This window comes from Leuciscus leuciscus (genome assembly GCF_965113295.1).
Source record: "Leuciscus leuciscus genome assembly, chromosome: 2".
Lineage (NCBI taxonomy): Eukaryota > Metazoa > Chordata > Actinopteri > Cypriniformes > Leuciscidae > Leuciscus > Leuciscus leuciscus.
Genome location: NC_138726.1, coordinates 28,788,577 through 28,812,312, shown reverse-complemented (window position 1 = coordinate 28,812,312; position 23,736 = coordinate 28,788,577). Strand labels below are relative to the sequence as shown.

General features: G+C 38.9%; 1 long non-coding RNA gene across 2 annotated transcripts in view; it reads left to right on the top strand.

The window, feature by feature from the left end:
• Positions 1-412: 412 nt before the first annotated feature.
• The window catches only part of LOC309492886, a 132,117-nt gene continuing 108,793 nt past the window's right edge, over positions 413-23,736 (top strand). Inside the window, exons 1-2 of one of the 2 annotated variants that reach the window (XR_014203744.1) lie at positions 413-467; positions 8,955-9,136. This is a non-coding gene — a long non-coding RNA (uncharacterized lncRNA). Of the gene's footprint in view, positions 468-4,889; positions 4,968-8,954; positions 9,137-23,736 lie in introns of those variants that run through there. The other variant, XR_014203745.1, reaches the window with a different exon arrangement.

Below are 23,736 nucleotides of genomic sequence, written 5' to 3'. Positions count from 1 at the left end.
ACAATGTCACTGCTAAACCTGTAAGTGATAGGCTATATTTTACTATCACTTTGCTCAACTACAGACGTTGCATTCATTGATTCCGCCATGCTTCTCACTGACACGCCCCCAACTCGTACAGATCGGGGCTTAAAGAAAATCCCGAGCTCCCCACTGGTATTTACGACATTGTGGTGGCGTTCATGTGCATTCAACTCGTAAATACGATCTATACGAGATGACTTGAACGCACGGTGTGTCTCTCATGAGCTGTCAAACTCAACTGTCACTGAAGCTTTCCCGCCTGACCACGTGGCAGCAACTTTGTTTACACACGTGACTCGCTGAGTGGCGCCCACTTCGACGTCATCGACAAAAGTCGAGCTAGGGGCGTCGGTTTCGGTTTGAGCTCAAATAATCAGCGCGTCATGCGCAGAAACTCAAGTCACAGTTGGAGGAGATTTTAGCGGGTTATTTAAATACACCAGGTTAGTTTTTCCCCATCTATAATTGTCATCAAATGATATATAGGCTACAGTGTTTTAATGCAGGGAGGGACACACCCCCATGTGTCAGTGAGCTTAAAAAGTAGGCTATTCAATATTTTTCGGCTTTTATGTAGGCTACCATAGACACATTTCAAACATTTTGGGGAACTTCAGAAGGTAAATTGCAATCCAGCAATTTAACTGCAGTGACATTCAATCATGCGTTTGATTCTAATCAGGATTATTCGCATTTTAACAACAGAATTTAACAAGTGACTTCCAGTTGTTTTTGCTAGGCCTAACAGGAAGTTGAATTGAGATTTTGACTGGAATGATAGGAATAGGACTTTACTGAATTGCGTCAACAAAAGTAATGGCGTTCGGACAAATCATATGTTCTTTCACCATGGTCTGTAAAATGAAATTAGCCTTATGTTCATTAAAATTCTATTTGATATTAAACAATCAACGCTTAAAGTGCCATACAATATTGTCTATATGCATCTAGAGATTATTAACATAGCCTATATTGTTTGTTTAGTTTATGATAATGGGTAATATTTATATATATTTTAACTTCATGTCATTTTTTTATTTGAAATTCCAAATCATGTGTGCCACCTTAATTCAAATGCAGCAACCCTCTGATTTATGAGAAAAGGTCTGAATGTGTAATTTGTGAAATATTTCCTTGTACTGAAAGGATGCTGCAGCAACCAGGCTTCAAAGTCTTGGCATATGCAAAGCTCGCACCGTTCAGACTATGTTTGACATATTAGCATATAGGCCTACCTGAACCCTGAATAGATTCATAACTTATTAAACTGTTTTTCTGGTGGTGAAAGTCCTTCTGTCTTTATGCTTGTTTTCCCGCCCCTCCCTCTAATACTCCCCCTCCTGTTCAGTGCAGAAAATACACCCACAGACTGCACTGGAAGTTGATGTATAGGGGTGTTTGGGATAAAATGGTAAAATGTAATCTGGAAAAATGATGTCTTGTAACTAAACTAGAACCCATTATGCGTTTCCAAACCGTATTATTTAGTCTGTCAAGATCAACTTTGTTTTAGATGCATTTCCACAAGAGTTGTCACATGTGTTCTCTATTTTTCCTCTAAACAATGGCACATTCTGTGAATCTTATGAGCCAGAGAACAACTGTTAAGCCTGTTTTTAAACATGTGCAGTCCTTCTGGATTGAATGCAGAAGAGGTTTATGTATGTGTTGTTGTCACATTTCTTCATTTGCATGTTATTTGCTTGTGAATGAATTGCATATGTCCGGGTGAGTTTGCGTTTGCCGCCCCCTTATGGTTAAATAGACAAACTGCTCCACTGATCCGGCATCAGCTGGGCTGAGCTTACCCCAGCTGTCTCTGGGCACTGCTCCCAGTCTATTTAAAACAAGAAGAGGAGGGAGAATATAATCAGGGCTCATCTTTATTGTATATCAGATTAAGAGGAACCCTTCGTCTGTTCTATGGGGGTGGACAGTAATTTTGCTGTTTTGTTTGCTTGCAAGACAGCATGATATTTCAAAAGTATACAGACAATTGAAAATCTTTTTTTGCCGCAGAATGAACAATTTGCGGTTCTGTGTTCTGCATCCTTATGCTGATTTCTTTTAATGCTTAAGCATTTAGAGTAAAAAGATTTTGCGTGGTCTCTGGAAGTCTGAAAATAAATGATCTGATGTCTGAAGTACGGCAATTAAATTTCATAAGAACGCAAAGGCCTCCCACCCCAGATTACCTGATAATAGAGAACATCAGGAAAGATGTGTAATGTAATTATGTGTGTTTTACTGTAATTGTTGTGCTTGATAGCCTCAGAAAAGAAGCTGCGGGCTTTTCGTTTTATTTGTGTTTTGATCATCTGGGACCTCTGTTCCTTTTAGGTATTATGCCGCTTTGGCTGTGTGTGTGTGTGTGTGTGTCAAGTATGAGGGCCGTTTCCTGTCGACTCTGCCGCGTGTATTCTCTGTTCATTGTAATGCCTTTAATTAAAGTGATTTTATTCACAGGCACACAGCTGGCATCGGCGACTTTCCATTAGGCATCTGAGTGGCCGCCTCGCTGGTGGGAGGACCCGCACTGGGGCCGCTTCCTGGGGAACACAATACTAGTTTCATCTCCCCTCTGAGTTTGTTGTGTGTTTTGAATTTATTAATCATTGATTTTAATGCGTGCCTCTTGACAGTGGCAGCTACCCATGCATTAATTAATTCCTGAGATCCTCTTTTACAAAATGGCATTTAGAAACAATGCAGGGTCGGCCAGGGTTGCCTCTGACCTATAAAGAGATGTGCTGAATGCGAAATGTCAAAATTTGCTTTTATTTGTTCGTCGTTGTGGCGCTTCTTCACAGGTTTTATTGGCTCTTTTTTATGTTGATGGAATGGTGATATAAAGGCCTATTTTTGTAGCCAATGAAATACCAGTAAATAAAGTTCTTTATGATTCTGTTGCTCAGGCGTTTTGCTGAAAACGCTTCTTAAACTCACCTGCTTTGCATGTGCTGGCAAGCAGTCAATCTTCGAGCGAATTGTTGGTCTTAAGTTGGGAAGAAAGGTGCTTTGCCACTGACAATAGCTAGACTGTGTTTATCCGTTCAGGTCTTAAGGAAGTATGTTAAAAAATTGCCCTCAGTGAATTGTGTGGATTAAAAAGACAGATTAGATCTCAAAGGATGCATAAGGGAGCCGAATTTGAATTTGGAGCAGGATTTGAATGCATTCAAAGTCTCTTTTATTTTTTTATTTATCGAAGAAGGGGGGAAAACACTTATTCATCCATTTAAATGAGTAAATAGTCTGTGCGCTTGAAAAGATAAAAGCTATGCTCATAATCCGTATTGACACTCAGAGATGCGGAAAGGAAGATTCCTAAGACCCATCCGCACCCTGTCCCGCTGAAAGGGCCTGATCCTCATTCAGGTTGCAGACCTAATGCTAAAGATTTCCTGACAGATTTCTTTCACTGGATTGATCAGGACATGTTGCTAGTAAGCGAGCGCGCCCAGAGAGACGTTTAGGGGGGTGTTGGGTTAGCAGGTGCTTATCACATGTCTCAAGGAGCTTCTACCAGCCTCCGAGAGCCTGATTGTGTCTGACGTTCGTCGTGCTTATGTGGCAGAACTGTTGGAGATGCTCGGTTGTCCTGATACGAAAGCCCTGCAGATATCTTCTTCATTCTGGAGAACTTAAAGGGACAGTTTGCCATAAAATTTAAATTTCATTTCATCATGTCATTCCAAACCTGTATGACTTCCTTCTGAGGAAAGGCTTCCTCTGTGTGTTCTGTCTTCCGGTTTCTATTTCCACAGCATGAAGGCAAGATCTTACAGTTTAAGAATGAACCTCGCGTTTTCTTCCCCGTCTACTGACATTTGTTATGACAAAAATTACAATGCTCTCATAATAACGTTCATTAACTCTACAATAAGTAAATCCTCTTCACCAGCTAATTAATGTTCGACAGCGAAGCCATATTCAATTGAATATAGAAATTTTGGACTATCGCCTCTATCGCGGTTACGCTCAAGTGACGTGGCAGTTTACGCAGTTGAGTCACAAAAGCTTATCATTTGCATGCGCTTTTAAAGGAACCGTATGTAAGATTGTGGCCAAAACTGGTACTGCAATCACTTTCAAACTACGGTAGAGCGGTGTATTCCCTCCCCCTCCCCCTGACTCGAGGTTGCCAGTTAGGCTGCAGGATCCAGCAGGAACGTAGGCTGCTAAAAGGAGCTTCCAATGGCAAGTGACGAGTCCTACACAGTAAGTTTTTTTTTTCGGACTTTGTCACGACGTATTTCGGATTCATAACGAGGTCTTTTAGGTTTCGTAATGTTAGACATTTTTTATCCGACACGTTTGTAGCTGCAGCTGTGGTAACTAGAGCAGAGCTGGCAACCCGGATGCCGAAACACTACTGACTTCGTGATTAGTAGATTGGTGGAGGGTGGAGCTTCAGGCCAAAACACAACATGACAACATCAACATCAGTTGAGGGCTGCAACTTCACTTTTAAATGACAATATCCTGGCCGGACTACTGTTGTCAGTGATATAAGTATTTGAAATGAACATGATTTCTTAATGTCTAGTGACATATCAGGGCCATTTTATGAATAATTGAAATACATTTCTTACATACGGTTCCTTTAAGTATTGCGGTTTAAAAACAAGTGACATTAAACCATTGAGCAGTAGGCAGTGAAATACAACTCATTTCGCAATATGCGCGTGCTGTCAGAGAGACGCGCGTACACGAAGCAGCTGATCACAAACTGCTGCTCATAAAGCGCGGGAGAACTCAACTGAGTGCTTTTTGCCGACTGACCGTTCGCAAAGACCCGCCCCCTATAGTTACTGTTGCTATGTCCGACAAACCATGCCGCTCTCACGCCCCACCATGTTCTCACACAGTGAAAAATACATCGCGCATGATTGCAGAGCAGAGATGACACTGACAACGCGCTGACAGACAGGTCAGACCAGGTTACTTTTGATATGAAACAAAGTCTCAACTTTCAAATTTGGTCATTTTGTAAAGAAATGTAAACAATAAATACCGTTTTGTGGCTTTTTAATGTGTCGTGACAGATCGATGTGGCGCCTCAGTTAAAGCTTCTCGTGAACCGATCATCTCTTCCTTCTAGTTAATTTATAGCATCAAATAAACATGAAAGAACATTAGAAGGAATGTTGTTTTAACCGCGGAAAGACGTCAGTATACTCCGTTTTTCAGGTTCAAATCCTCCAACATCTAGTAACTCTCCTGACTGCTTTGTCGGACATAAATGGCGGATGGCGGATTATGATTGGTCAATATCGCCTGTCAATCAAACTCCCTGCGAAGGGTCAAATGGTTAAATTGAAATACACATACTTCTGTATCAACGTGACCATGTCTTTGGAAGTAAACAGTAATTTATGTCTTAACTTAAGTGAACGTTAACAGTTAAGAAAGAAAACACACAAGTAGGCTATATTGGATCCGTGCAGTCAGTCTTAAACTGACAACATCCACATTTTCCTGCTGTCGTTATTAATGTTAATCAAACAACACAAAAGAGAAAATCTCTCACTGCTCTTGACTGAATCACTTTAGTAACTTTAATAAGATGAAATGTATAAATTTAATTTACACATTGAAGACAATGTTTTTTTTTTATATAGCCTACATATGATTACTTTATACAATTTATGTAGTATTTCTTATTTCTAGTGCTTGAAGTCTTTCAGGTCTGTTTCATTTGTGTCTTTGTTCTATTGTAGTTTGTTTTCCTATATGCTTGTAATTAGTTTATTTGTTCTTTCTTTATCACTGTTAACTTGGCTTCAGTAAGCTTGTTTTTGTTGTTGTTGTTTTTTACTTTGGCTAGTATTAGTTTGTTGTGATTTTGAAAATGGTGACAATCATTATGAAATTTCAATGGTATAAAAAAATGTGAAATCCCCAAAAACTTATTTAAAGCAAAAATAACTAGATTATGAATTTCTGATATATATCATTATCGTGAAATACAATTACTCGTATTGTGATATAAGGACTCTATATGTGCAACAGTACTTGGTTCACGTTTGGTTCTGAAAGTATTTTTCCCATAGGGATTAATAAAAAGCCTTAAATTAAGAGTTACCTACCTGATATGAGGTGAATCACAACATTGCAAACTTTGATTTGAAGCATAAAAGTATTTGAAAATCAAACAAAAAGTCAAAGGTACAAGACTTAACAGTTTTAATAATGGAAATTACCACTTTTCCAAGAAGTATTGTAAATGACAAAGTTTAATTAAAAAATGATGGAGTATATTTTGAAATATAATATCACAACAATGTATTTAGCATAGGGAAACTGACTCATGTCAAGCAGTGCTTCTTTGGTTCTTTTGGCATGGTTTGCTTGTTGCGAACTGGTGGACAAAGGATGTGCCATTAATAAACAACCTAGTCGTTCACAGCAGGTCCGTCTGTCTTTAAAAGTTTATAGTTATCGTTCAAAATCAGTTCCCCTATGGATAATATGAATGAGGTTTTTAATTCCAAAACCTGACTGTTGCACTCTTATTTACTTTCATTGTAGAGAAAAAGAAAGAAATGCATTGAAAAACACTCCTCAAAATATCTTCTTTAGTGTTCTTACGAAAGAATGTCATACAGGTTTGCAACGACTCGCTGTAAATGTTGATTAACTGACTTTTTAATAGCGTGTATGTGTGAAGGATTCTCTCACCGATTGATATCATTACAGTCAGCCATTTTCGCAGTGTGCCTGTCCTCACCATTTTTCCACTCTTATGTGTTTAAGGACCTCCTAAGCTCTGCTAGTCACAAAGCCTAAACGATGCTGCCTAGGGATGGGGCCGATCCGATCCAGTATCGGTATCGGGACCGATACCAGCGTAATTCACGTATCGGATTTTCCCGATCCAACCTGCGGAGATATCCGATATCCTTGAGTCATGTCTGCGCTTTAACGTTGTCTGCTGAAATGACTCCAAAAGTGATTCCCGCCGGCTAGTCTGCTAGCTGGCTGCAAACTGCGGAATGGATTTCCTGAACGGAGGCGCGGCTCAATGAGACACAGAGTTATGAGACACGCCACCGCTCAGGAAATCCATTCCGCAGTTTGCGGCCGCTGTGTGGAAATTCTTCACACTGGAAACACCGCAGAGCAAGACAGCAAAATGCAATGTTTGCAAAGCCGTAATTCAGAGCTCGTTGAAGCTCCCTCGCGTCGTACAACACAACGAATGCAATCAAACATTTAAAAAAGCACCACGTTACTGTGCGTTCACACCAAACGCGAATAGCGCGTCAAATTCGCGTCTGCCACGTCTAGTTGGACGCTTGAATATTTTGAATCCATTCGCGCGCCCAGAGCGAAATTGACGCTCGTAAAAAGCAAAAGTTTGAAGCGAAATTGACGCGCGTCTGAGGCGAAATCCGCTTGTCTGTTTGCACATGGCTGATGTTGATCGAGCATTCATCGAGAGAGTTACAGCATCGGAGCGAGGATCACCCTTTAGATAGTGTGTGTGTGTGTGTGTGTGTGTGATGTTTACACTTGCACTTTTCTTATATTTCAAGACTCAAAGTATTTGACATTTTGGGAATGTAATAAATATTGACATGACCTACAGTTGCATATTTGTTTTCAGAATGGGATTTTTCCTGTTAACAGGATTTACTGTTTTTCTGACTTCCTTTTCTGACCTTATACTTACCATACATGCATAAATATGTAGGCCTACATATCATACTTGCCTGTTGAGAGGAGTTTATTTCAGCATCATATAAAATAAACAATAATGATAATAATAATATTAAAGCAAACACAGCTCTGGTATCGGAATAGTATCGGTATCGGCCGATATCCAAATTCAGGTATCGGGATCGGATCGGAAGTGAAAAAATGTGGATCGGTGCATCCCTAATGCTGCCCTTTCTTTTTTTCCCTCCATCTCTAAAGAGGGAAGAACAGAGGCAGGGCGCGAGAGAGAAAGAGTGAACCATCGATCAGTGCCGATCGTTACACGGCCCCGCACCCTGCCTCTCATTGTTTTTTATCTTGTCTCTCAAGCAGGGTGAACCCTTGTTGCCATGGTATCCCCCACATATTGGCAATGGCACTTCAACCCTTTAGCTTAATGATCTCTTGGCTGATAGCCTACTTGTCAGGCTGACTCGCTCTGTCAAGAAGCAAGGAGGATATTTGGATTGCTAGCATAACCATAACATCTCCTTACAAGCTATTCCCACTTTACTTTCACAAAAGCGGGGCAGCTTCTTCCCCCTTCGCCCCAATCACACACACGTATATTGGCCCACATTGATTTTTTATTTCAGACTCCTTGTACTTCAGCATTGTACAAGTCTCCCGATGCCGAGCGAAATCTTATTTTACATGGAATGAAGCCAATTCCCATTCATTCTGTGTCTTTTTTGTTTTTTAGTCATTACTTTAAACCATCACAGCGCTTGCAGATCAGAGCCGGGTGAAGGATTACCGTTCATATAAATAGCTGGCATTGATTCGACAAAAAGAGAGACTTCTCTGTCATTATGGAGACAGAAAATCCTAATTTAGAAATGTGAACAAAAACGCTGAGCGTTCAATTCAATTCAGTAATCCTCCATATTGCATGAAATCAGAGGTGTCGTGTTACAATGCGCAGTTTAAGTCAGTGTGGAGATTTAGACAAAAGGTAGCGCCTGGAGCTATATCATGATGTACTGAGCTAGAAAATGTGTTCTTAGTCAGTGTTTCATTTCATCTCATTCAATTTTTTTTTCATATTTGGAAGTACCCTCTCTGTTACCTTTTTATTGGGGTATATGTACAGATCTCATTTAAATGTATGCGGTTAAGGCCTTTAATATTGAATCAGAGACACAGAACCGTGGATAGGCCCTCGTTAATTAACGTATTTTCCTTTTCTGGCTCGCTCACTGTTTCTTTCTCATTGTGTCTTTCAGGCGTGCCTAATCGTACATGACTTTGAGGAGACGATGTGCGCTACAATCCCAGCACGTCGTATTTGAATATGGACAGAAACAGATCAGACATTAGCCACTGCTATTGATCCTCAAATAGGGGCCGAGCTGTCTGTTTTGAACGCCGCTGCCTGGTCGATCCCATCTGACCTATTGTTCACAAGGTAAAAAAAAAAAGAAAGAAAGAAAGAAAACAAAACGGGGAAGATTCTGCTCATAATTGGGTTGCGGCTGCAGTTGCTATTTTCATCGACATGAGAGGCTCATCATCTCCAATAACCAGTATCATAAGATGGAGAGTTCAGACTGCCTCGTTGTGCTAAACGGATGTTACACAAAGCCTGATACTTCTCTTCGAGAATGTACAGGCGGCGTGTTGTAGATAAATATTCGAGGTCAGTAAATATCAACATACACTATAGTCAGTAAGATGTTTAAAATATTTAAAATTCGAATATTATAGGAAGTCTTTTATTCTCACCAAGGCTGCATTTATTTGATGAAAAATACAGAAAAAACTGCAATATTGTGTATGTACACACACACACACACACACACACACACACACACACACACACACACACACACACACACACACACACACACACACACACACACACACACACACACATATACATATATATATATATATATATATATACACATATACTGTATATATATGAAAGACACATTTATTTTTATTATCATGGTTGAAAAGTTATGCTGCTTAATATTTTTGTGGAAACCGTGCTTTTTTTCAGGATAATTTGATGAGAAGAACGACATTTATTTGAAATATGGCTTTTTTGGGTAACAATGCAAACATTTTTTTTTCATCAATTTAATGTATCCTTGCTGAATAAAAGTATTAATAATAATGATAAAATAAATGATAAATAATAATAAATTAATAAAAAATTATCTCTGATGCCAGACTTTTGCATGTTACTGTAAATATATAATTAATGCAAAAACAGCTTAACTCAGTTGATTAACATATAAACATTACTCTGGCAACATACTATAACAGTACAGACATTATGCTGAGCTGGTAATCAGATGCATATTGAACATACAAAACACAAACCACTCTTGGCACAATGTTATAAAATAGAAAATAAGTTTACATTGCTGGAAAAATGCTGTCGGATATTGTGTTAAACAGCACTACAGCTTTTTAAAAATATTTTCTGTTTCTCCATGCTTGACAAGTCTCCATGCATGTCAAGAGGCCACCTGATTTCCTACCAGCTGTTGTTATTTATGTATGCATTTTAAATTTGTCCGAGCACACATCTTCAGGTTTTAGTCCTTTGACTCTGATGCGATGTAAATATTAATGGTATGAAATATGCCTGCCGACAGCTTAGGTAAGGATTATTTAAAGTCAGATTTCCATTTGTATCCTTTGGTATGAATGCATGCACTACTCGCAGGTCTGTGGGATTCCTCTGACTTGGACTTTTTGGGCCACAGCACAGTAATGCATAAAACGTTTTATTTTAGTTGATCAGGGAATAAACCCAGTATGTTAAAATGCCCTGATTTATGCAGGATGCTTGAGACAGGGGCTGCAGATCTTCTTTGTTACTTTATTGCATTGGCCATGTACAAGCCTTGCATGTCTTGCAAGTTGCAACTCAAATTCTCTTTACTTGTCGAACCTTTTTCTGCACTCCTCCGCTAGTTAGTTGTGATAGTGACAAGGAACCACCCATCCAAATTAACCCACCCTGGTAAAAGCACAATTTCTTACTTTGTAAACCTTATTTTGTCATCCAGCGTAAGGAAACCTTTAAGAGTTGAGTGCATGAAGTGTGAAACATTTCACACTTAGGTTTTTTTTTGTTAATAAAGTGCATCATCTGGGTATTTAAAGAGCATTTTTTAAAGACAACGAAAAGGACAAAGAAATCAAGCATAGCGTAAGTTCTGACAGGTCACGTCAGTCATACTCGCATCAGCTGACTCTCTGCTAACCCACGTCTATCTCTAGGAATACGACGCCTATCACAGCATCCCTATATAGGCCCATTCAGTATTATCAGCAGCTTTATTGTTTTATTATCCTCCTCCATCCCCAGCTCTTCCTCTCGTCCTCAGTCAGATCTTGGCCTTCTGATATTCCTTTTCAAATCAGACTGTCATTTATCCTGATTTATGTTGTCACATTAAGTTATTGTCATTAATAACATTAATGAAATATGCAATACATTTATATTGGTTCTTTTCTGTTTACCCAAAGGGTGTTATCGCTGTGGGGAAGGGAGTTCTTGCACAGAATGGAACCACACCACCAATCCAAACTGTATTCTAATTGTTAATCATCTTTGACGATAGTGGACGGAATAGTGAACAAGCATGCAAAATGGAATGCACCTCTTTATTTGTCTTTTCTTACTTTTTGAAGTGTGAATATGGGGCAACGTTGCTTCATCCAACTTCTCTGCGTCCTTTTGAGCTCCTGTGATGTCCACAGCTGGTTATGAATAGTCTGTCAAGCAGAGAGTTGAATGAAGTCAATAAGGAATAACTTCTCCCATTACTATTTGAGGCGGTTAGATGATGGATGCCTTGCATTTACCGCTAAGCGCTAGCTAAAGCACTTATAGCCACTTTTCAACCCCCAGACAAGGCAAAAGTAAGCTTGACTTTTTATCTGCTTTTATCCCTGTGCATACTTGCCGCCTTTAAAAAAAATCCGTTTTACTATTTTATCCTCCCATAATGTGATATAGCGAGCCAAGCACTTCCTGCATATCATAAGGTATTGAAAGGTACAATTGAATTAGACTAAAGAGCTCTGAAGAATGGAGGGTACTCACATTCTCTTTTTTTGCTGTAAATTGACACTGAAATGGTCTGTCTCACGCCCTCTCAGATGGATAACTTGCATATTAACTGGCTTGAAGCAAATTGTGTCAAAATGGGGCAGAATGCAGTAAATGAGATATCTATCGCTTCAGATCGCATTTCCTCTCATCAGTGGCCTTCTTTATTTCCTCACTCCCGTTAATGGGAGTTTATGACGTCTGCTGATGACCTGACCTTGACTCCTTTTCCACAGCAAATGTACTTTGTTCCACAGAACTAGAGCACGGTTAGTATCCACCAAATGAGCCGTGAAATTTGTGTTGCAAAACATCCCGCTTCTGACACCTGTGAACTAGTTAAATCAAGGGGCAAAAGCTTGCGGTTCCTTCTCTCTTTTTTTCGTCTTTCAGCTTATATTTTTCGGAGTCTTAGACTTAATCAGGGCCTCTCGTCAGATTGAGACTGTCTGGGAATATCTAACGCTCCCAAAAAAAGAAAAGCTTTGAATATACATATGATTAATAATTAATTCCATACTTTATTCCCCTTTGAAAGTTATTATGCAGAATAAATATTTCATTTGAGTACAAGTCTTACATGACAAGTGCGCTAAGACAAGGGATAGTAATGGCACGCAGTTTGACAAGTCTGTGTAGGATTGCGGTCTGAGAGTTGGCCTCCATTTCTTATAAATATAGCATTCAAGAGACGCCTCTATTTTTGGTCATTTCCCATGAATGAATTCCCTTTTCCGACTCCTTAAACATTAGTGGCACAGAGTGTTTTCAGATCAGTCGATCGCGAGGGTTGTGTTATTAGCAAGCTTGAATCGGAGCGTCTCTCCCTCATGAATTGGTGAAGTTGTTCCAACTTTAGATGGCTTGATCTGCGGTGATGTGGTTTTTGTGCTTGTAAATGTGACAAGGGTTCCTTCTGTTTGTACTGGCTTGTTGTCTGTTGATATCTGTCTTACACCTCTTGATCCATCTTTCTTTCCTCCTCCTCTGCCTCTCTGTCTCCATCTTCTCTCTCTCTCTCTCTCTCTCTCTCTCTCTCTCTCTCTCTCTCTCTCTCTCTCTCTCTCTCTCTCTCTCTCTCTCTCACTCTCTCTCTCCCATTTCCTGATGTGCCGCAGAGAGACACAATTATCCACTTCATTTGAGTCGCCGTGATAATGGTTGGCCCAGCCCTCTCGGGGAAATAGGTAGCAGTAATTGTGAATGGTGTAATGAGTGTGGAATTGTGAGCGTGCTGGGTGACACCATTAGAATCGACCCGCTCCTGACCTCAACCCCAACAACAAGTGAGACCCCCAGCCCTCAAAGCACAGCAACTGTACCACAGCCATTTCGCTTCTCGGACAATTAATCCCAGCCTTCCTTCCATTTGTATTCCCACTGTTCCTCTCCTTCTCACCTCCTCTCCACTATGAATTTTGACACACTTAACTGGGCTTTTATCAAGTGCAGTGCAATAAATCAGACAGGATGTGACTTTTCAAGTTCCAGGGTTCCCACTGACATGGAAAACATTTGAAATATCAGGGAATTTTGTAAGATTCCATGCTTGGAAAAAAGTCATGAAAATAAATGAAATGGTAACACTACAATAAGTTTCAGTTTTTTTTTAACATTAGTTAATGTATTCGATTTCATAAGCAGTACTTTTACAAATGTAATTTATTTTAATGTTGATTTCTACATACACTATGGGCCAGATTTACTAACATTTTGCTCCAGCACAAACAATTTTTCGGCGTTAAAAAAGCAGTGAAAAATTTGCGCTGGATAGGCGTGGACAGGGTTATTTTTTAGGCTGACCTTATTGCATATGCATTTATAGGAGTTTCCCTTTCAGATGCTAAATTTATGGGAGTAGATTATTTAAATGAATCTTGCAAGTTGATTTACTAAGGTTTGCCCTAGTCAATTTACTGGTATTTACGGCATTATTTACCACACCAAAAAAAAGCAGATGCTAATTTGCGCTGCTCTTGGTAGAAATGAATCCGGCTGCATCTGTGTTCATTAATTTGCGCATCGTCAGTATCACGCGCTGAACTTTTCACTCCCATCGGCGCTTTTATGGGATTGCGCTCTCATGCCAATTTGCTCTGTTTAGTAAATCTGATCCTAAATCGTTTAAACGTTTGGGGTTGGTAAGAATTTTTTTGCATTTGAAAGAAGTCTCTTATGTATGGAAGCTTGTTTCCGCCACAAAAAAAAAAAAAATTGCGCCTTTTTATCTCACAATTCTGACTTTTTTTCTCAGAATTGCGAGATATTAAGTCAGAATTGTGAGATATAAAGTCGCAATTCTGAGAAATAAAGTCGCAATTGCAAGATATAAAGTCAGAATTCTGAGAAAAAAAGTCAGAATTGCGTGATATAAAGTCAGAATTGCGAGATATAAAGTCAAAATTGCGTGTTATAAAGTCAGAATTGCGAGATATAAAGTCAGAATTGTGTGTTATAAAGTCAGAATTGCGTGAAATAAAGTCGCAATTGCGTGTTATAAAGTCAGAATTGCGAGATATAAAGTCAGAATTCTGACTTTTTTACTCGCAATTCTGACTTTATATCACGCAATTCTGACTTTATATCTCGCAATTGGGAGATATAAAGTCAGAATTGCATGTTATAAAGTCAGAATTGTGAGATATAAACTATTCTGAGGTAAAAAAAAACAAAAAAACTCCGTCTTTTTTCTGACTTTATAACACGCAATTGCGACTTTATATCATGCAATTCTGACTTTTTTTCTCAGAATTCTGACTTTATATCTCGCAATTGCGACTTTATTTCTCAGAATTGCGACTTTATATCTCACAATTCTGACTTAATATCTCGCAATTCTGAGAAAAAAAGTCAGAATTGTGAGATAAAAAGTCGCAATTTTTTTTTTACTTTTTTTTTCAGTGGCGGAAACAAGCTTCCATACTTATGCTCATCAAAGCTGTAGATATTTGATCAAAAATACAGTACAAATTACAGTAAAATAATACAATTATTTACTTCCTGTGATGGCAAAGCATCATTACTCCAGGCTTTAGTGTCACACGATCCTTCAGAAATCATCCTAATGCTGATTTTGTGCTCAAGAAACATCCTCGCTTGTAAAGTTTTTAAGTTTTGCTTTCAGTGAAGTATGAATTAGCATTTTTTTACTATAAACATGAATTAAAATGACCTAGATTAAAATATGTTGTGAAAAATTGTTCATTGCTAGTTTATATCATCTAATGCAAAATGCTTAATTGATTAGAAATTGCTTTTTGTGAGTGCAATATATCTTTAATTTTTTTATTTTTTATTTTTGATCCAGTAATAAAGAATGACTAAAAAAGCAAAGGAAAACAGGCGTGCTCTGGGTGGCACAGGTTACAGGTTTTTACCAGTTGCCACATGGAAACTGACAAATAAGAGGATGGTTCGCCTCCCTCCAGCCTCCATTTAATCCTGTAGGGTTTCTATTCACCTTTACCTTCCAAAAGCTTCTCCTGCTGCTTTCAGCTGCACGCTACAGCGTGTAAGGGGATGCATGTTAGATTTCCCCGTCGGAGTATCTTGCATGTTACCCAGAGGTTCTGACACTTTCGCACCTGCAAGCAGACAGGTGAGCGGAGCGGAGTGCAGCGACGTGCCCCAATTATCCACCGTGGCAATGCGTCAGTGAATGATCTGGCTGGAGAGAACGGTAGTGTGCTGAGGAACCGCAGGGGGCCTCCTGACCTGAGGTGCTATTAATCTGGGTGCAGAACAGCTGAGAAACAGCTCCACTTGTGTGTTTGATGAGCCGCTTATCGCGGAGCCCCGCTGCTTCTGAGTGCGGATGTGTTGGGCTCTCTCTTAAAAATGCTTTGTATTAATTAACCCCCTACCCACGGCTCCCCTGTTCAGGCTGATCTCTGCTTGCCTTTTGTTCTTTATATACTAACTTGAGGTGTGCGTGTTTTTGCCCGAAGACTAACCGTATGGAGTTACGGCTGCATTTGTGGAATATGCGAGTGCCTGGAAGATTTGAGGCTTTAACTATAGTGAATATGTTCCCAGCACGAGTCAGTTTGTGTCAGTAGTTCCAGTTTCATTTTAGGATTATATAGTGCTCTTTCAGTGCATTTGACTTCTCAAATCCTTCAGTACTTGTACTTTTTACATCCAATTATCATTAAATTGCCATTAAAAGAACAGTGATTGGGGCTTGTCAGATGCCTAAACCATTCATATAATTTCATATTCCTTTTGCTCAGCAAAACAGCTTTTGCTTGTGTGTAATGCTTTTGTGAATCAGGGCCTTTTTCTCAGCCTTAATTAAGGGCAGACAACAGGGCCTGTCTTGTAAAACTCAGCTGTACACTTAAACCAGCTGTCACAAAGCTGACATCAGTGTCTTAAATCCCCGGCGAGCAGGCCAGCGGTGACAGCGTTGTGGAAGAAATGTCCTTTGGTGGAAAGCATGATGTAGTCTTAAAGTAAAGCCGTGGCATCTTGTGGCAGCCACTAGCCTTTTCGTTTTTAATGAGAAGTCCATATCTGATTACGAGGACACAGATATCCAGCGAACTATTCAATGTCATGAATAGAAATACTATGAAACTGGAATTAATGTGTGACCTTTGTATAATAACATTTAATTTTGACTGTTTGAACGAAAGCTTAAAGGTGATCTGGACTGCCCTGTGAGGGGCTAAAAGAGATTTTCACTATAAAATTGGTTTCAAAGAAAGGTGATGCTAAGTCCACCCATATGATTTTTTACAGTTATTACTGTCCTTTATGCCGATTTTATTATAGATGAAATTGGAGCGAAGTCTGAAAATAATGGGGAGAAAGGGAGGGAAAATGGGATTTTTCTGGTGTCGTGAGCCAGACTAAAAGTTCTGTCGTCTGCATAAGCATCAGCTCAGCGCCAGAACTGGTCAGTACTACCGTTCAAAAGTTTTGGGTTGGTAAGATTTTTTTAGTATTTTAATTTTTTTGGAAAAAATGATCTTATGCTCACCAAGGCTGCATTTATTTGATCCAAAATGCTGTAAAAAGTAGTGTTGTACAATTTTAATTTTAATATTATTTAAATATTCAAATGTAATTTATTCCTGATGGACAGCTGAAACTTTCAGCATTATTACTCCTGTCTTCAGTATCACATGATCCTTCAGAAATCATTCAAATATGCTGATTTGGTGCTCAAGAAACATTTCTTATTATTGTCAATATTGAAAACAGTTGTGCTGCTTAATATTGGATTTTATTTGGATACAATCCTACATTTTTTGTTAAGGATTCAACATATTTTGTAACATTATACATTTTTTCATTGTCACTTTTGGTTATTTTAATGCATTATTGGTGAATAAATATTCATAATACAAGTAACTAATAATACAAGTTTTATTTTATTTTATCCAAAAGACATTTTAAGTGCATTTTTTACACACAATTTGAATGAACTTTAAAGTGTTTTGGATTTAAAAAAAAGTCTTCTTTAAAAGTCTGTTCTTTATATTAGTATTTGTGTTCCCTGGAATGACCTTGTGTTGCCAGCACAAAGTTGACTTACAGAGGCTGAGAAGGAAAAGAGTATAAAGAGTGAGAATCGAGGAGGAAAGAGTCAAAGGGAGGAGGAAACTAGGAGACAGAGATTGAAGGGGACTGAGAGGTAGACATCTGCTGTCCAGCTGAGCCACCCTCACATTAACTCACTCAAGTGCACACTCTCATTGTCACGCTTTCCCAAGGGCCCCTGATATCTAGGTCTGGGGACAAGGATAGTATATTTCAGTCAAAGACAAGCAACAACTAGGCTCTTGGTAACACACACACACACACACACACACACACACACACACACACACACACACACACACACGCGCACAATGAAACTTAATTACACTCAGGCACAACATCTTTCATCCACCTCTTTTTTTTAGGATCGCACAGCGTAACGTCCGAGTTCCCGCTTCCGGCCAGCAGATGGCGCTGTTGTCACTGCTTTTTCAGGCACCTGTGGGAAAGACAGCTGAAATGCCAGCAAAGCCTACAGGGGAGGGTTACGGATTACTCCTAAAATCACACTCAAATGCCGTTAGCTGAGTAAAGAGAGCTTATTGTTCCCTCAAAGTTTACATGTCAAGGTCATTAGTGAGTCGAGCTCATAGATTTTAGCTTGATGCCATCTTACACTAAGCTGCTCCGCACAATTCCCCAACCATATGTGTGTGTGATCGGGGGTGTGCGACATCATCTAAATAAATCATGCTAAATCATTGTATTCTCAACAGGCTGCCATTGCTTGCCAGCAGTTCTCTTCCTTTCGTTGCCTCAGCCACGTTCAAACACCACTTTGCCTTCAAGAAAACTACAGAAGAAGGAAACCCGTCCGCATCCAAGCGGCCCCCATTGAAACGAGGGTGCGCGGGCACAGACGCATGGCGTTTCTGTGGATTTAAATGCAGTCAAGCACATTATCAGGCTGTGCTCAGTCAAGCTCAAACATTCCATAACCTCAACCTTCTCCCTGACCCCTCCCTGCTTTTAACAACTGCCGACATAGTTTTGTGCTGTTATGTGATCATGCTCGGATGAAATCTGTCAAACAGCCCCCTGAGTTATTAGGCTGTCTACGTCTGACCTTTCCGCAATCAAAGATATATGACTTAAGGGCTCAGATTTGCCATGGCAACGGGTCCAATTTGCCGCCGTGAGAAAAGGTCTAATTGTTGCAGAAATTTAATGATCTAGCGCGACATCGGGGGCTGTGAGATTTTATGAACTGTTTATGCTATAATTTTCTTTTGTTAATGCATTCCCTGCTTAACCCTTCCGTTGCTGGCCGCCTAGAGCGGGGGGGGGGGAGGCGGGAGGGGGGGCTGTTCGGAGCGGGAAAGGAAAGGATGCTGTGTATTAGGAGGGGAGGTCTGTGCGTGCATGTTTGTATGCATGCATGTACTTCAACCTGTTTGCAGCTACTGCGTTTGGAAGGTGAAAATAGAGCAGCTCGGTTTCAATGAAAAAGCTCAGTATTATCACCCGACCAATGTAGACATCAGTAATATATTCTACAAGGTCAAAGACAAGTGAAATTAAAATGTCTAATCAGTTAATTTGTTTTATTGCGAGGGACTGGTGTGTGATTGGACACAGGCGAGGCGGTCGAGAGCGGGTGAGAGATAGATGGAGGGTGTGCAGATGCTTAGATATGCACATTGATATTTTGACTGCTCTTGATGCGGGGAAGTATGGCTGTGTTATTCTGTCATTGAATGTTGATGAACCTCCGACTCCCCTCTCTCTGTCTGTCTTTTTTGTTTTCCGCCCTTTCCCGCCTTCCTTTTTTTTTCAATCTATGTTACATTCATACAAGACTGATTTTATTAGTTTGCTGAAATAGACTTATATTTTATATCTCATTAAATATTCAAAATAAATTCAGCATATTTGATACGTTCATACATATTCAGATTTTGTTACAAGGATCAGAATATTTTGATTGAGCCTATACAGCGAAGAATATTTTTGAATGTTCTTTTTTCGTGCTGATAATTCTATTCAGAGGAAGGAGTTGAATTACAATTGATCTCATTGTTGATCTCAATCTTATTGCTCTTTAGATTTTTGCTGGGCTGCCAGCACCGGTCCGTCATGAAATATTTTAGTTAGATGAAGCCTTTGGATACGTTATTGTACTTTATAGATTGAAGTATTTTGTATATTGTTTCAGTGAATTTAGACTTGACTTTTTAATATCTTTTTCCAGTCAGCTTCATCCGATATAATGCAAAATGGTGTTTGGATAGGTAAGACTTTTATAGATATTTATTTGTCTTTGAGCATAACACCATCCCTTTTTAAGAAATGGTATAAGGGAGAGAGCTTTTGTTCTGTAGTCTTTGACTATTTAATTGCATGGTGTGGGTGAATGTGACCTCCATTAGGTCCAGTAAAGAGGAACGGACCTCTGCTGTTTGTTTTACTTTAATTCTCAGTAGAAGAGGAATGCCCTTGATTTATTAGCACTCAGTGTCAAATGACCATGATGAAGTACATTTCCATTTTAAAAGACTTCAGCACTCAATCTGGAAAAGTTACGACGGAAACAAACAACATGATTAGTCAGTGAAGGAAAGAGGGGCACTATATTGAGATCTGAGGGAGAAAGAGAAATGACCATGTATTAATGGAAGAGACTGTCACGTTTTATATTTTATCCATTTAGTGTCTGTATACAATATGCAAATTCATACTTCATTAGATTCAGAATAAAAAAAGACCTCCAGACTAAACAGGGCTTTAATTAAAAGAAATGTTTCTATATTATATTATATTATATTATATTATATTATATTATATTATATTATATTATTTTATATTATATTATATTATATTATATTATCAAACGTTTGGGGTCAGTACGATTTTTTATTAGTATTTTTATTTAGCAAGCCTGCATTAATGATCAAAGGTTAAAGTTTTTGATCAAAGTTTTTTTTATTTTATTTTATTTATTTTTATTGTCAAATAAATGCTGTATTTCTGACATTTATATTCATCGCAGAATCAAAAATCAAAAATATTAAGCAGCACAACTGTTTTATATATAGATAGATAATAATAAGTTTCTTGAGCACCAAATCAGCATATTAATGATTTGTGACACTGAAGACTGAAGTAATGGCAGCTAAAAATTCAGCTTTTGGCATTACAGGAAAAAAAAAACATTTTTAAAATATATTAAAATACAAACATTCACTTTTTATTTGTAATAATATTTCACAAAATCACTTTTTACTTTGTTTCAGTGATATTTTAGTATAATTGAGATACTATTATATATTTTTATTAATACTTTGAATTTGATTTTGTTTGGTAAAAAAATAGCATTAAAACATACTGACCCCAAACTTTTGAACGGCAGTGTATATTATATTATATTTAGATGTGTCTGAATAGATGCATATGTTGAAACCGAGCTGTAAAGTTCGACTAGTGCATCGAATGACCATCTGATGGTGGTTAAAAAGACTTGTAAAATCTGCATGCTTTGCTTAAAGGGGTCTTTTGCAGTTTACCTTTCAAGTTTACATCAGCCCACACAAACTTGTCATTGTGAAGCGTGCAAGGTGAGGAGGTGTGTGTGTGTGCGCCGGCTGCTCTCCAGCACAGTGATGAAGTGATTTTTAAATGAAAATACACCTGTCTTTAGGACAAATACGTGGCACTAATTACTTGTCTAACCTAAATCTCCTACTGCCAGATGTTGCTAAAATACAGAGAGACAGAGACAAATTGTGCGCCACTCTTTCAGCCAGTGCACAAATATAGACGTTTAAATCATTTTTTCCTTGACCCTGTTGGAGGCATTCAATGTGAGCACTAAGTCAAGGCTGAGACTAATTGTAACGGTATGGTAGGTATCGCCTAATCTTGTCTTTCTCCAGTCTGTCCCTGACATAAGAGGGATTATACTCTTATCTACCCCTCCTCCTTGTGTTCCCCTACTCTCCAATTCACATTTCTATTTCAGTTACGTCCTTTTCACCTCTCCGTACCCGTCCTGCCCTCCTCTCCTTTGCGCCACCTTTCCTCACAGTCACTGACTTACACAAAGTGCTGAAGAATTTCGAGGCATGCGTTAGATTCGCAGAGGCCCTCGAAAAAAACTAGCGAGGTGTCAGTTACAGTAGCTTGGTAAGAGCCAGCCAGGAAGATGAAGACGAATCTTTCCCGTGACTGCTCACAACCAACAAAAGGGCCTGATGGAGAAATCAACCCCGAGCTCTCACTCTCATTCTCATTTTCTCTTCCTTTCGGTACCTCTTTCCCATTTCCTAACTGTCTATATTTGAATTCTGTATGAGGGGGAAATTACGTTCGGCCACCACAAACAGCCTGCCTCTCCTTTACTTTAAAAGACAGGATAATGAGAGAGAATATCTATTTGCTCAGCGTAATGTGTGTGTTCACACTGATGTTAAGAGACTGGCGCGTCAGCCTGCGTGCACGTTTCTGCTGCGGGAGAGAGGAATAGGACGTGGTCTTATATGCATTCCGCAAGTCTCGACTGTTTGTAATGGGCTGGGTGGAATATTTACTTTATTTATTTATTTAAAAAAGCGATTGTCATTTAGCACAAGAACACTGAAAACTGTGTCATATTGCTGTGCCTGTGGAGCAAGTTGAGTTTTAAGTGCTTTGCTCAAGGCGCAACAAACATCACTCAGATGAATAGCAGGACATTAGAGCCTGGAGCCCTTCAATTTTAAATCAAAATACAAAATCGGAATTTAAAGTAACCTTGCTCTTATTCCGGATGTGGAGCTGTTACCTAGTGTCTCAGTGTACCCTGGCTCATGAGAAGGCTTGCACTAAATCACAGAAATTCTGCAGTTTTCCTTAGAAGTCTAACACTTGTCTTTAAAATATGTGGTCTAATTTGATAATGCATTCATGTGTTCAGCATTATCTACCAATCAGATTAACACTTTTTTGTTGTTGAGTTTTTAGAATTTTCTTTTTATTTGTTTAATTGAATTGAAATGTTATATATTTATAAAAAGGCACTAAATTCCGTGCATTTCCCCCTACTATTGATGCTGAAAAATGAAAGTGTTCAGATTCTATGCTGGCTTTAAAATAAAAAATAAAAATATATATTTAGTTTAATATATAATAAACTGTATTTTTCATTCAGAAGAATTCCACGTTTCCACCCACAGTTGGTTCCGAAAAACATGGACGTGTGCGGATTCTGTGTGGCCCTACTTAAGTGAAGAGTCTCAAATGGTCTCAGTGGTCTCAAATGCTGAATTGCCTAAAATACTCTGATTTTGGATGTACAGTGCTAAAAATACATCTTCTCTTTAAACCCTTACAATTACCCTAGATATTTTTTGAAGAAGTTATAGGTTTATAGAGTTATTTGATGAACAATTCACAAAGTGTACCTCAAGGGAGAAGTTGTCTTTCTACTGTCTTTAATGTCATCTGTCTGTCTCATTTCCTATTATCAGCATATGCTCAGAATGATGATTTCAGACAGACCACCAGTAGTCTGTCCTTAATGGCAGACCATCTTCATTTGACATGTCTCCCACGCCTCCCTGTGAAAAATCAATCAATCATTCTAATTATTTGTGCAAATGTACTAATTAGTTATCAGGTGCCCCCTCCACTTGCCTCCCCAGCATCCTCTGTATTCAAAATAAGCTTCAGCACATGGGAATGGTACAGACCATTGGCAAATATTTACTATTCCCATCTCATTACTTCTGGAGTGGCCACATGTGCTAAAAAGCTGACCATGAATATTTTAAAGCTCATTGCATGCTCTAAAATTTACCTTGACCTTTTCCCTTCTTGGTTTGACCACACCAGAGCAACAATGGGGGTCTGTACTGTCCACTGCATCCAAGCATGTGCCTTCATGAGTTCTGATGCTGTGCTTTGGGGTTTTGTTCGGCTGCATGCATTCAAACAGACAGAAACACACACACATATAGGGTTTATTTTCTCCTCACTCGAGTTCTCTGAGATTTGCTTGTTAAAGACAACTGATGTATTTCAGCTTTAGTGTGTCCAGGGGGAAATGCTGACCATTTTTATTTCTCAAGCTCAGTGATTAGCAAGTTGGTATTTGTCAATACAATGGTTATGAATGATTGGAAGGAAGCTGAATTGGGGCTATAATCTTTTTTTCCCGCTGTGCTTTGATATTGCTAGTCTGCATTTTTGTTAAAAAAGAAAGTGATTAATCAATAATTAATTTGAAACTTTGGCATTGACAGAGGCAAAACGATGAAAATATTTTCCATAAATCTGCTGTTTATTGCAGGTGCAATTGAGCAACGCTTGGCTGAACCTCGGCACTCATGTAAAGTATGGTGTGCAACGCTTTCCATGCATAGCAAAAACCTGCTGTCTTTGAAATGTGAGACACATTGGAGTTTATAACC